The sequence below is a fragment of the Odontesthes bonariensis genome, chromosome 8 (assembly GCF_027942865.1).
Source record: "Odontesthes bonariensis isolate fOdoBon6 chromosome 8, fOdoBon6.hap1, whole genome shotgun sequence".
Classification (NCBI taxonomy): domain Eukaryota; kingdom Metazoa; phylum Chordata; class Actinopteri; order Atheriniformes; family Atherinopsidae; genus Odontesthes; species Odontesthes bonariensis.
In genome coordinates, this window is record NC_134513.1 from 29882562 (window position 1) to 29894916 (window position 12355).

Consider the following 12355-nt stretch of genomic DNA (forward strand, 5'->3'; position numbering starts at 1 on the left):
TTTCACTTACCTCACCTCTAACTTCACCCTTCTCCCTTTCCCCCTGCTCGCTCTGTGTCTGCCCACCCGGACGCTCAGCCGCGGCTCCATCAGAGCCGGAGGCGGGAGCATCACCCCCCCGCCCCGCGGCACCAGGAGCGGGCTGTTCGGCAGCCGCGGCTCCGCTGGAACCCGCCGGAGCGGCTCGGCCGGGACAACTTTAATCAGGTGGCCCTCTATGCCACAGCCAAAGCACTTCATTGTGGAGGAAGTGGCAAACAGTGTGTAATAGAACCCTTCCACACGCACAATAAACCTCAAGTTTAATTCCCCCGACTTGTCATTGAGGATCATGAGCGGCTGTCTGCGATGAGACACCACATGCGTCAGCAGCGGGGATTTACACCCCGACAGCACCTTCCTCAGCGGGGAAACCACCTTCCCGTGCCTGGAGAGTTCCTTTATCAGGAACTCGTCACTAATAAACGGGGGCACGTTGGACAGGACGATCTTCGAAGCCGGCTGCGTCAGCGGCATCACCGGCTTGAAGATCCCGTTCACTGTGACTCCCGTTTCTACCAGCACCTTAACCTGCTCCACCTTCGCCACAAATATAACCACAGCCTTGTTCATGCGGGCAGCAGATTTGACAGAGCTGTGCCCGATCACCTGGCCGACAGCCAGCGCCACCTCCTCCACGCTGCAAAGGGAGCCGGCACCAACCCTGATGCCGTGCTTCCTGGACAGCGCGGAGAAGCCGCCCGACGCCATTGCGGCTTCATAGCAGTGCTGGGAAGCACACCCAACAAACGCGACAAAAAAAACGAAAATAAACTCACAACACACAAGACAAAGTACTCAGAAAGACACAACTAATGAAACATTGAAACAAAGAAAACCAAGGATAGAGAATAAAGATCACAAAAAACACTTTTTCTCTCAGCCTTTCTCTCAGCTCTTCCACTCACACTCCTCTCACCAGCAGAAGAAGAAGAAGAAGAAAAGGAGGAGTGAGGATGCGCAGTGGTGGAATAGGGGGAAGAGGCCGAGGAGCACGAAGACACCGTGCTGTCCCAGATGAAATTCGGGCCATAATTATAGATCATGTCATCATTCATAGCCACAAAATTTTGCTTGTTTTTTGTTTGTGTTTATATTACAGTATATGTGTGCTATGTATATTTTTCTTTTCCTTCTACAATACTATACTGTATGGAAGTTACGTACTTCACAGTATTTGTGTGAATAAAAATGGTTGGTATGAGTGTATTGTGTGTGCTTTGAGGCTACTCTTACTGTGAAACTTTTTTCCTTCAGTTTTATACACTATTGTATTCTGTTAGGTAGTCCTATGCCATAGTGACAAAACATCTAAACATTTTGACTTGTAGTGCTCACACAATGATAGGCTCGGTTCATTGCGAGTTGGTGCGACATTGGCTAAACCGTTCAATGTGAGAATGGAGAAGTGCAAAGCCTATTGGAGGTGAGATTTAGACTAACGTGAGCGAGGTAGCGCCAACAAGGCTTAAAAATCATAAACATGCATGTATTGTCAGTCTAGGCTCACTTTCCCACACCCATTCATTGGTCCTGCAGACGTTGCTAAAGGTATGTGATAGCCACTTGCCCAGCTCACATGGATTGCATGGCAATCAAATAAGTGGATGGTAGGAAATAAGATCTTCTAATCTGCAGCCCCCTGTGACATCTATGGGGGGCGAGAACGGCAAAACCGAAGAAAAATGTGTCTGACATGACAAGTTTAAGTAGATAATAAAAGAAGGAGAAACTGAAAGACGACAAATATCTGATTGCAAGGCATCTCTAAAAGAGCGATGGTTCGAATCCCCATAACTTGGCTTTGACACAAGGCGACAAAAGATCTGATTGCAATGCTTTTAAAAAAAAGAGATGGTTCGAAACCCCATAACTTGTGTTTGACACCTTCCACACTTTGGAGTGACTGAGCTTCCGAGTGGGCTTTCTGCAGCTCCAACAGAGAGCAATCGGAGCCAAGTTTCCAGCTGTAACTGAGGTGAAGTGCTTTAAACACATCAAAACACCTGCCCCGTATGAGGGTCGAACTCACGACCTTCAGATTATGAGACTGACGCGCTGCCTACTGCGCCAACGAGGCCTGCAAAACATAACTATGCATGCATTGTCAACCTAGGCTCACTTTCCCACACCCATTCATTGGACCTGCAGACTTTGCTAAAATATGTGATGACATGGCCTGTTGAGCACGTAGCTACTTGTTCAAAAGACCTATTGTCTGGACTTGAGGTTAAACAATCAACTCACAAGTTTCTTTATCTGGCTTTCATTCTCATTTTGAAAGTTTATGGAAAGTTGCTAAAGAGATAGTCTCACATGGGATAAACTTGACTGAATTGTCCCATGTCAGTCTATGTCAAGACAAGGAGAGTCTGCAAAGGTGCTTTTGTCACACAGCGTATTCTATTATGTTAGCGTGATGAACTTCCTATCCTTTGTCATGGGTCTTGGCCAGGGTGCAACTTGCTTTTCTAAAAGAGAGATGGTTCGAATGCCCATAACTTGTGTTTGACACCTTCCACACTTTGGAGTGACTGAGCTTCCGAGTGGGCTTTCTGCAGCCCCAACAGAGAGCAATCGGAGCCACTTCTGCCCAGCAAGTTTCCAGCTGTAAATGAGGTGAAGCGCTATAAAGACCACATCAAAACAACTGCCCCGTGTGAGGGTCGAACTCACGGCCTTCAGATTATGAGACTGACGCACTGCCTACTGCGCCAACGAGGCCTGCAAAACATAAACATGCATGTATTGTCAGCCTAGGCTCACTTTCCCACACCCATTCATTGGTCCTGCAGACTTTGCTAAAGGTGTGTGATGCCCACTTGCCCAGCTCACATGGATTGCATGGCAATCAAATAAGTGGATGGTAGGAAATAAGATCTTCTAATCTGTAGCCCCCTGTGACACCTATGGGGGGCGAGAACGGCAAAACCCAAGAAAAATGTGTCTGACATGACAAGTTTAAGTAGATAATAAAGGAAGGAGAAACTGAAAGGCAACAAATATCTGATTGCAAGGCATCTCTAAAAGAGCGATGGTTCGAATCCCCATAACTTGGCTTTGACACAAGGCGACAAAGATCTAATTGCAATGCTTTAAAAAAAAGAGATGGTTCGAAACCCCATAACTTGTGTTTGACACCTCCACACTTTGGAATGACTGAGTTTCCGAGTGGGCTTTCTGCAGCTCCAACAGAGAATAATCGGAGGCACCTGTGCCCAGCAAGTTTCCAGCTGTAACTGAGGTGAAGTGCTATAAACACATCAAAACAACTGCACCATGTGAGGGTCGAACTCACGACCTTTAGATTATGAGACTGACGCTCTGCCTACTGCGCCAAAGAGGCCTACAAAACATAAATATTGTCGTGGAAATTATTGTCTTAACTCCCTATTAAGATTTTGCTTACCATCCTATTACATCTGATGAGAAGTGAAATATAGACTTTCAATGTTTGTGCCGGCCGGCCACGTGTTTATTTTCTTCTGCAAAAGAGGTCAATCCTCACCAGTCAGCGTTCGTGGTAAGAAGAGACCCAGAACAAAGGAAATCAGAAGCATTTATACAGAAAGAGGAGGGTTTGGACTTTCAGGTGACACCTGAAAGAACACACCGTGTGTATTCTCCAACTGTCTCCTTGCCACACCCCCCCTGGGGGAAAGTCTCGCACTTTGGGGAGATGCAGAATCCGGAGACAATGGTCATTTGAATGATTATTGTCAATGTGTTAATCCACAGACACATGGTCTGCAGACATTGGGTCTACAACAAGGTGTCTTTTAAAAGACAAGTGGTTAGCAGACATCAAATTTACCATCACATTCCCCTCTTTTGATTCAATTAATCACTGATAGGAGACAAACTTAAGAAAAAATAAAAAGAATAAAATGAAATAATGTAAAAAAAATAAGGGAAAACAATATCAAAATAGAATTTTAAAAAGATAAAAATTAGAAATCATCAACCACTTTCTTTCAATTGAGTAGAACTAATCACTAACAGAAAACAAAACAACCTTAAAGAAAAATAAAAAGGAATTAAAAAAAAAAAATGAAAGGGAACAAAATTAAAAATAGTCACCACTTAAGTATCTGATTATCACTAATTCACACAGATTGAAAAATATATCATCCTGGCGGTTGTCTACAAGAGAGAAAGTAATAATGGGAATATAAAAACAAACAAGCAAAACCAAACCAACACAAAGCAAAACAAAGAAAATAAAAATAAACATTTACAAAATGTTATCAACAGAGTCTGATTTGGTGTCAGGAATGTGAACAGAGGTTGAATTTTGGTCGGCATTATTGGCATACACATGAACATACATGGAGGAGTAAATCATCTTTGTTATGAGCACATCAAACAGCCATTTTAACACGCATGGAATTAAGATGCAGAGCAAAAAGAAAATTATTATTAAAAACCGTGATGGCCATCCTTGGCTCTAAGATTTTAGCCTAGAAAGTCATTCACTGCTGGTGGGGGTTGAATGGCATCTTGCATATGTTGGTAATGTTCTCATATTCATCAGAATGGTTGTCTTCAGTTCCAGAGGTCCGCTTGACCGTCTTAAAATCTAACAGCATGTTAAGTTGGGAGCCATGTGGGTCGGGTGACCCATTGACTAAAACTGAGTTGTTTGTGTATACCCGAGCTTGGATATTTAATTCCACACCAATACGTGCCATGGTGTAGTTTGTTGAAACACGTCTAGTTGGCGTTTATTGAGTTGATTCCTTGCGTCGTCCTCTCTGGCGTCTGTGCGTCCTTGCACCATTCGTCCTCGTGTTGTTCCTCCTCGTCGTTCGTTCTTGTGTCGTCTGCTCCTCCTCTGTCGTTCCGGTTGGCAGCTTGGCTCCTCCGTTGGCTCGGGGATCTTCCTTCAGTGGTTGGCGTGAACCCGCGTCGTTTCTCTGCCATCTTCACAGCGGTATGCGTCATCATAAGGCCCTGGGATGGATCTCGTTACCATTTGGAATGCCGGTGCTTCCTTCTCAGGCCCTCCACCCCCACTCAGTCGTCAGGCTGGAAGTCATGGCGTGAAGTGGAAGCTGGTGGTGATTTTACCTGCTGACACAGAGAGACAGAATAAGTTTTGCAATATTTTAACATATTTCCTTGTGTGAGTGGAATGGAGTGGTCTGGTTACAGACTCCGTGTGTAAAAGAATTGTAAAAGGTCTTATGTGTATGTTAAATGTTTTCCTTATTCTAATATGCATAAGGACAATAGGCTTTTGTCCATGGCAGTCCTGTTTCCTCACAACACTACGCTAATTTGATTTTAGAGTGTCATTTTCTGGCAGGGTGTTATAAACAATGTTGTTTGAGGTTAATAGCAAGAAATGTATTAATTTGGGTTATTACAGAATTGACAAAGTGAGCTGGGAATAATCTCTGTTAGCAGAGCCTCTTTTGGTATTTTGCTGGGAATACTTCAATTCAGTTCGACCACATGTCGATCTATTACTAAGCAATTATTAAATCTATCGTCAGGTGTTCAAATGGTCTGTCTGTGGTGGGTGAGTGGGTGTGATCGTTTTGTTTTACCTGTTATGCGTTGCACAAACCATTCATGATTGATGAAACTTGAAGAAAATCTGAAAATCCTTTAGTGAAAACAATGTTGGGTTATAGCATTATTCTTCCCCCCTTTTGACACATGGTTCAACCCATGTGTCACTTATGCCAAGTGAGGAAAGAAATGTTCAGGCAGGAAAGATTTATCGTCAGGTCCACATCACACAGCTTCCTTTTCTGTGTGGCACTGGAGCGTCTTTTCCTGTGGTGTGGCGAAGGGCTGTGTTGCTGTAAGAAAGTTGGAAATGGTAACAGGAATTGATACAAAATCAGTGTGTTGGAATGTCGCTCTGTTTGCAGCCAGCGGCATCCTCGCCTGCATTTCCTGAAAGAGACAGGATCTGAGTTGTTAGTGTGAGAATAGAATATCAACATCAGAATAGACCTGCAAAGTGGGATGCAAATCTTTAGGTCATCAGCATATTGTAACGAAGTAGTGTCTGGAGAGAAAACAAAGGATTCAAGACTGTCTGAGCGCTTCATTGGCTTTCACAGTATTCTTGAAACAGACGTGTGAATTTATGGCCTCGTGTGCTGAAGTTGAAAGCAAACCAGAATTAGCTTCCTGTGTAAACCTGGAGCCTCAAATTAGATGTATGAAAAAGTTGACCATTGATACAAATATTGTATTAATTGGCTGCATTACCTGCTTGCAGACCCTGAAAAACACACCACTGTGTTGGCTGATTTTTTTATCTCTTCTATCTTCTTATCAGGAAATAAAGGTGTGTGTTTTGGAGAATCATCATCTGAGACAATGACTCCTGCTGTCTTAAGAGACTCAAAGAATGGTGGTTTTCCATCGATGGCTTCTTGTTTAACTGAATTACAAAGTTTAAAGTCTGATTTTGGAGTGATGATAACATTTTCACAAACTTTGAAAAACATCATACTTACCGACAGTCCACAGTGACTTGAAGACCTCCTGTAAGGCTATTTGAGTACAGTGTTTTCTTTGGACAAACAACAAAAGTTTTTTAGAAGTGCTTTTAGTTACCAGCTGGATTTTCCTTTGGGTGTGCACACAGATGTCTCTTTTTCTCTTTTTTTTTATTTTTTTTTTTGTACCACTGCAGTGTAGGTGAGAAACAAACCAGATTGATCAGATTTTCTTGCTAATCGGCTGCACGCTTACATGATTTCATAACGGGGCTTAAATCTTCCCAACTATCTGATGTGTGTTTTTCCTGTGGGATGTGTGGGCCTGAATGAGACTAGTGCAGCACATTTATGTTGTGTCCAATAAATGTGTTTCAATGCGAATTTGTCAAACTTCTCCTTTAACCAGCCTTCATCATCAGGTGGCACATAAGGAATGCGTTCCAGGTCCTCTGGTGTCTTAAAGTCGTTTGCTTTTCTTGGCTGAAACAAAACTCAGAAGCATGTTAAAGTTTGCAATTTCCATTGGTTAGCAAAAGTCATGTTCAGGGTGTGGTAGACGAGGTGTGTGAAGGAGTTGGTGCGTTGAGATTAGAATCCAGCCGCCATTGGTTTCAACTCCTTCGCATTTAAATGGAATCTGTATCTGTGTATATCTCTCACCTCGTGTCTCTGCCTCTGTCCTTTGTAAACAATCTCTTTGAATTTTGTTCTGTCTTATTATTTCCCGTTTCCTTTTCTTCAGTTTTTCTTCTAACTTTGAAACTAAGGGACCCCCTATTGGGAACCCAACCATTTAGATATTTTAACCTTTTTCCCCACATTTCCTTTCTCATAACGTCAACAAGTGGCTCCCCCGGAGGCTGCGCCATCCTCAAACGGAGACCTTGCTCCCCACCCCACTAGGAAGCGTCGTACGACTGATTATTCTTTAACTCTTCTCTGCTTCGATTTCCTTAAGTTTACAAGCAGCAAAAAACTACAAACAAACACATTCACCATTACACATTCACTCTTCTGCTTCGTTTTTCTTAAGTTCACAAGCAGCAAAAAACTACATTATAAAAACATTTACAACATTTAACATTCCTCTGCTTCGTTTTTCTTAAGTTCACAAGCAGCAAAAAACTACGTTAGACAAACATTTACAACATTTTAACGTCCTCTGCTTCGTCTTCTTAAGTTTACAAGCAGCAAAAAACTACGTTAGACAAACATTTACAACATATTAACGTCCTCTGCTTCGTCTTCTTAAGTTTACAAGCAGCAAAAAACTTTGCCACCTGCATCATGAGAAATGGAAATGCTAAAACCCAAATTTGAAATAATAATTTAGAAGTCAATATTTCAGTACTCACCAGATGGTTTTTCGCTGATCTATGTTCGTTGGATTTCAGCGGCAACGATTCAGGACAAATACACAGTTAGCCCTCCCGTCTTAAAAACTAAACAGACGTTCAGAGGCTGAATTATATAATTCAGGACGGCCAATCGCTTCCCGTGTCTTTGCCCCGGACGATTGCGCATGAGTCCTGCCGACAACGCCAAAACTGTCGTGGAAATTATTGTCTTAACTCCCTATTAAGATTTTGCTTACCATCCTATTACATCTGATGAGAAGTGAAATATAGACTTTCAATGTTTGTGCCGGCCGGCCACGTGTTTATTTTCTTCTGCAAAAGAGGTCAATCCTCACCAGTCAGCGTTCGTGGTAAGAAGAGACCCAGAACAAAGGAAATCAGAAGCATTTATACAGAAAGAGGAGGGTTTGGACTTTCAGGTGACACCTGAAAGAACACACCGTGTGTATTCTCCAACTGTCTCCTTGCCACACCCCCCCTGGGGGAAAGTCTCGCACTTTGGGGAGATGCAGAATCCGGAGACAATGGTCATTTGAATGATTATTGTCAATGTGTTAATCCACAGACACATGGTCTGCAGACATTGGGTCTACAACAAGGTGTCTTTTAAAAGACAAGTGATTAGCAGACATCAAATTTACCATCACAATATGCATGTATTGTCAGCCTAGGCTCACTTTCCCACACCCATTCATTGGTCCTGCAGACTTTGCTAAAGGTATGTGATGACATGGCCTGTTGAGCACGTAGCTACTTGTTCAAAAGACCTGGGGCCTCATGTACAAAGCGTGCGTACGCACAAAATAGTGGCGTACGCCCCTTTTCACGTCAACGATCAGATGTATCAAGAACGAAAAGACCGTGGAAATGTGCGGTGCGTCACGGCAGCTTCAGGGCTGGCGTACGCACGTTTCTGCAGCTGTTGATTCTTTGGCGACACCTAAGGTGATGTTGGGAAACTGTTATAATAAATAAATGTGAAAACAATTAGTCCTCAGACAGTGATGTGCACATTTGAGACACATGAACAATTAATACTGATAAACAATTAGTACACCCATGTGTCTCCATTTACATGAGTGGATATAAAAGCAGCGCAAAGTGGTGCAATGCATACCATTAAAAACAATGGCTGCTTTAAAAGTATTAGAAGACTTTGCAAATGGTGCAATTCGAAGAGAGCGTGTGTTCACTACAACAGAGAGTATTAGCTGGCATATGATGGCGACTGACTCATTAGCCGTTTTGAGGGAAATCCTCCTGGAACTCTGCGCAGGGCTGCAGCCGGCGTTGGAGCTCAACACAGCGAGGAGCCATGCGCTGCCTGTGCTCACAGGTGATGTGCACACTGGGGTTCCAACCGGAGCATTCCAGGGGCAGGTGGCCAACCAACTGGGACTGTGCCAGCCGAGCCATGCTAGCCGTGTGGGACAGAATTATCCGCATCTCAGCCACGTATATCAAATTCCCAACAGGCCAACATTAAAGCTCAATTTGAAGCGACAGCCGGTTTTGTAATCGGAGCTATCGACTGCACACACATTGCTATAAAAGCGCAATCACATGATGAATTTGTATGTTAACAGGAAACATTTTCATTCATATGTGATGCGTAAATGCAATTAACCAACATTGTGGCGAGGTGGCCTGGTTCAACGCACGATTCATACATTCTGAGTAACAGCATTGTTGGGAACAGACTTACAGGGTGGCACTGTGTGTGATGGCTGGCTTCTTGGTGAGTAACTTTATTCTTGTAATGATCCTAATATTATTCAAGTGACGCGCATTGAGTATGTGCGCCCCCAGTTTCTATCCCGTCTTCACAGCATCATTATTATATTATATATATTAGTCGGTGGTTAAAGTTAGTTTCTTGCTGTTTTTTGCTGGTTAAACTTCAGTTTAAGATCTTTCTAACAAGCCCCTGATCGTCTCTGTGGGCAAATGTAAATAACCCCGTGCGTAAAGTGTGAAATGTCTCAATCAGCCTCACCTTTTCCCCGGCGCACTTCTGCACGTTACTGTATGAACACGTTGTTGTGAGTTACACAAAAACATTGGTATTTAGCTTGGGGGTGTTATAAATTGGTTTTATTCTTAGACTTCAGGATAATCAGAGTCACCCACATGAGCTCCCACCACCCCATGAGAGAGCAGTGTCACCCATTGTTGCGCCGACTCTCAAAACAGAGTCGGTCACCCCCCCCACCCGCCTGTTTTGGCCACACTGCAGTGGTGGGCAGCCAGTCTCCGCTTCACCTCCACCTTAATGTCGGACCACTTTTTCTTCACCTCTGCTTGTGAGGCTTCTCAGACCCCCCAGCATTGACAGCCTCAGGCTCTCCCACCCACTCCTCTTAGTTTGCTGCTCATGCCGGAGGAGGACAGCGTGCCGAAGAACACATTTTAGCAGGCCTTCACTTCAGTAAGTAGCACCGACATCTAGCTTTCCGTGAAGTTCTTTTTTCCCGACTTATTCATTCTTTTTTCTTTATTTTCTGATCGTACACAGAGGGGAATCGCAGGTTCAGAGCTCATTTAAATGTGATTTGCGTATTTAAGTAGGGGCGTGGACAGGGAGGAGTCGGGTTCTCCGACATGTGCGCTCAATTCCACGTTGATTGGGATGTACAAACGAAATGTGCTTGGATACATGCGTGCGCACAGATTCGTACATCCGACGTTGGAGGGCATTTTGGTTTGAGCGTACGCCATGTTTCAGTAGTGGAAGGAACAGCTCCTTCATACCTCCAGGCTATGGTCAAGCCCTACACCCCCGCCCGACCACTTCGCTCTGCAGCCACCAGGCGCCTGGCTGCCCCGTCACTCAGGGGTCCCTGCGCACGATCGACACGGTCACGGCTTTTCTCTGTTCTGGCCCCCGATGGTGGAACGATCTCCCGACAGATATCAGGACAGCTGAGTCGCTGCCCATCTTTCGCCGTTGGCTGAAAACCCACCTCTTCAGGAAAAACTACCCTGATCCGCCCTCTTAGGACAGCATCTGCGCCGTCCTAGTTCCTTACGCACTTATTGTTTCCTCCACCACTGGCACCCTCTATATTTTCATTACCCCCTACCCGAACCAGGGTTTGCATCCCATTCCTGCTTTTCTTACCTCTTTTATGTCTTCCCCTACCCGAACCAGGGTTTGCATCCCAGACCTGCTTTTCTTACCTCTTTTATTTCTTCCCCTACCCGAACCAGGGTTTGCATCCCCACCCCGCTGTGACTGGTGTGCAGTTGGTGAGAGGCTGGTTGGTTATCGCACTTACTCTAGCACTAGTTTTGCTCTTAGCTGTTTGGTATTAGAAGGAAATGCACTTATGATTTCTTGTGACCTGAAGTTCTTTTGCCTACCGATGTTGAACGCACTTATTGTAAGTCGCTTTGGTTAAAAGCGTCTGCAAAATGACCGTAATGTCAGTAGGAAATCCACGCAAGTCTTTGTACATGAGGCCCCTGTTGTCTGGACTTGAGGTTAAACAATCAACTAACAAGTTTCTTTATCTAGCTTTCATTCTCATTTTGAAAGTTTATGGAAAGTTACAAAAGAGGTAGTTTCACATGGGATAAACTTGACTGAATTGTCCCATGTCAGTCTATGTCAAGAGAAGGAGAGTCTGCAAAGGTGCTTTTGTCACACAGCGTATTCTATTATGTTAGTGTGATGAACTTCCTATCCTTTGTCATGAGTCTTGGTCAGGGTGCAACTTGCTTTTCTAAAAGAGAAATGGTTTGAATCCCCATAAGTTGCGTTTGACACCTTCCACACTTTGGAGTGACTGAGCTTCCGAGTGGGCTTTCTGCAGCCCCAACAGAGAGCAATAGGAGCCACTTGTGCCCAGCAAGTTTCCAGCTGTAACTGAGGTGAAATGCTATAAACACATCAAAACACCTGCCCCGTGTGAGGGTCGAAGTCACGAACTTCAGAGGCCTGAAAACCATAAACATGCATGTATTGTCAGCCTAGGCTCACGTTCCCACACCCATTCATTGGTCCTGCAGACTTTGCTAAAGGTATGTGATGCCCACTTGCCCAGCTCACATGGATTGCATGGCAATCAAATAAGTGGATGGTAGGAAATAAGATCTTCTAACCTGTAGCCCCCTGTGACACCTATGGGGGGCGAGAACGGCAAAACCCAAGAAAAATGTGTCTGACTTGACAAGTTTAAGTAGATAATAAAGGAAGGAGAAACTGAAAGGCGACAAATATCTGATTGCAAGGCATCTCTAAAAGAGCGATGGTTCGAATCCCCATAACTTGGGTTTGACACCAGGCGACAAAGATCTGATTGCAATGCTTTTCAAAAAGAGAGATAGTTCGAATCCCCATAACTTGTGTTTGACACCTTCCACACTTTGGAGTGACTGAGCTTCCGAGTGGGCTTTCTGCAGCTCCAACAGAGAGCAATCGGAGCCACTTGTGCCCAGCAAGTTTCCAGCTGTAACTGAGGTGAAGTGCTATAAAGACCCCATCAAAACAAC

At 44.2% G+C, this 12355-nt stretch overlaps 2 non-coding genes across 2 annotated transcripts; both read right to left on the reverse strand.

Moving 5' to 3' along the window:
* Window positions 1-2046: 2046 nt before the first annotated feature.
* Window positions 2047-2119, reverse strand: trnam-cau (transfer RNA methionine (anticodon CAU)). The gene has a single exon. It is a non-coding gene; the product is annotated as a tRNA-Met (tRNA).
* Window positions 2120-2690: 571 nt separating this feature from the next.
* On the reverse strand, window positions 2691-2763 carry trnam-cau (transfer RNA methionine (anticodon CAU)). Its single transcript has one exon. It is a non-coding gene; the product is annotated as a tRNA-Met (tRNA).
* Between the last annotated feature and the right edge of the window lie 9592 nt (window positions 2764-12355).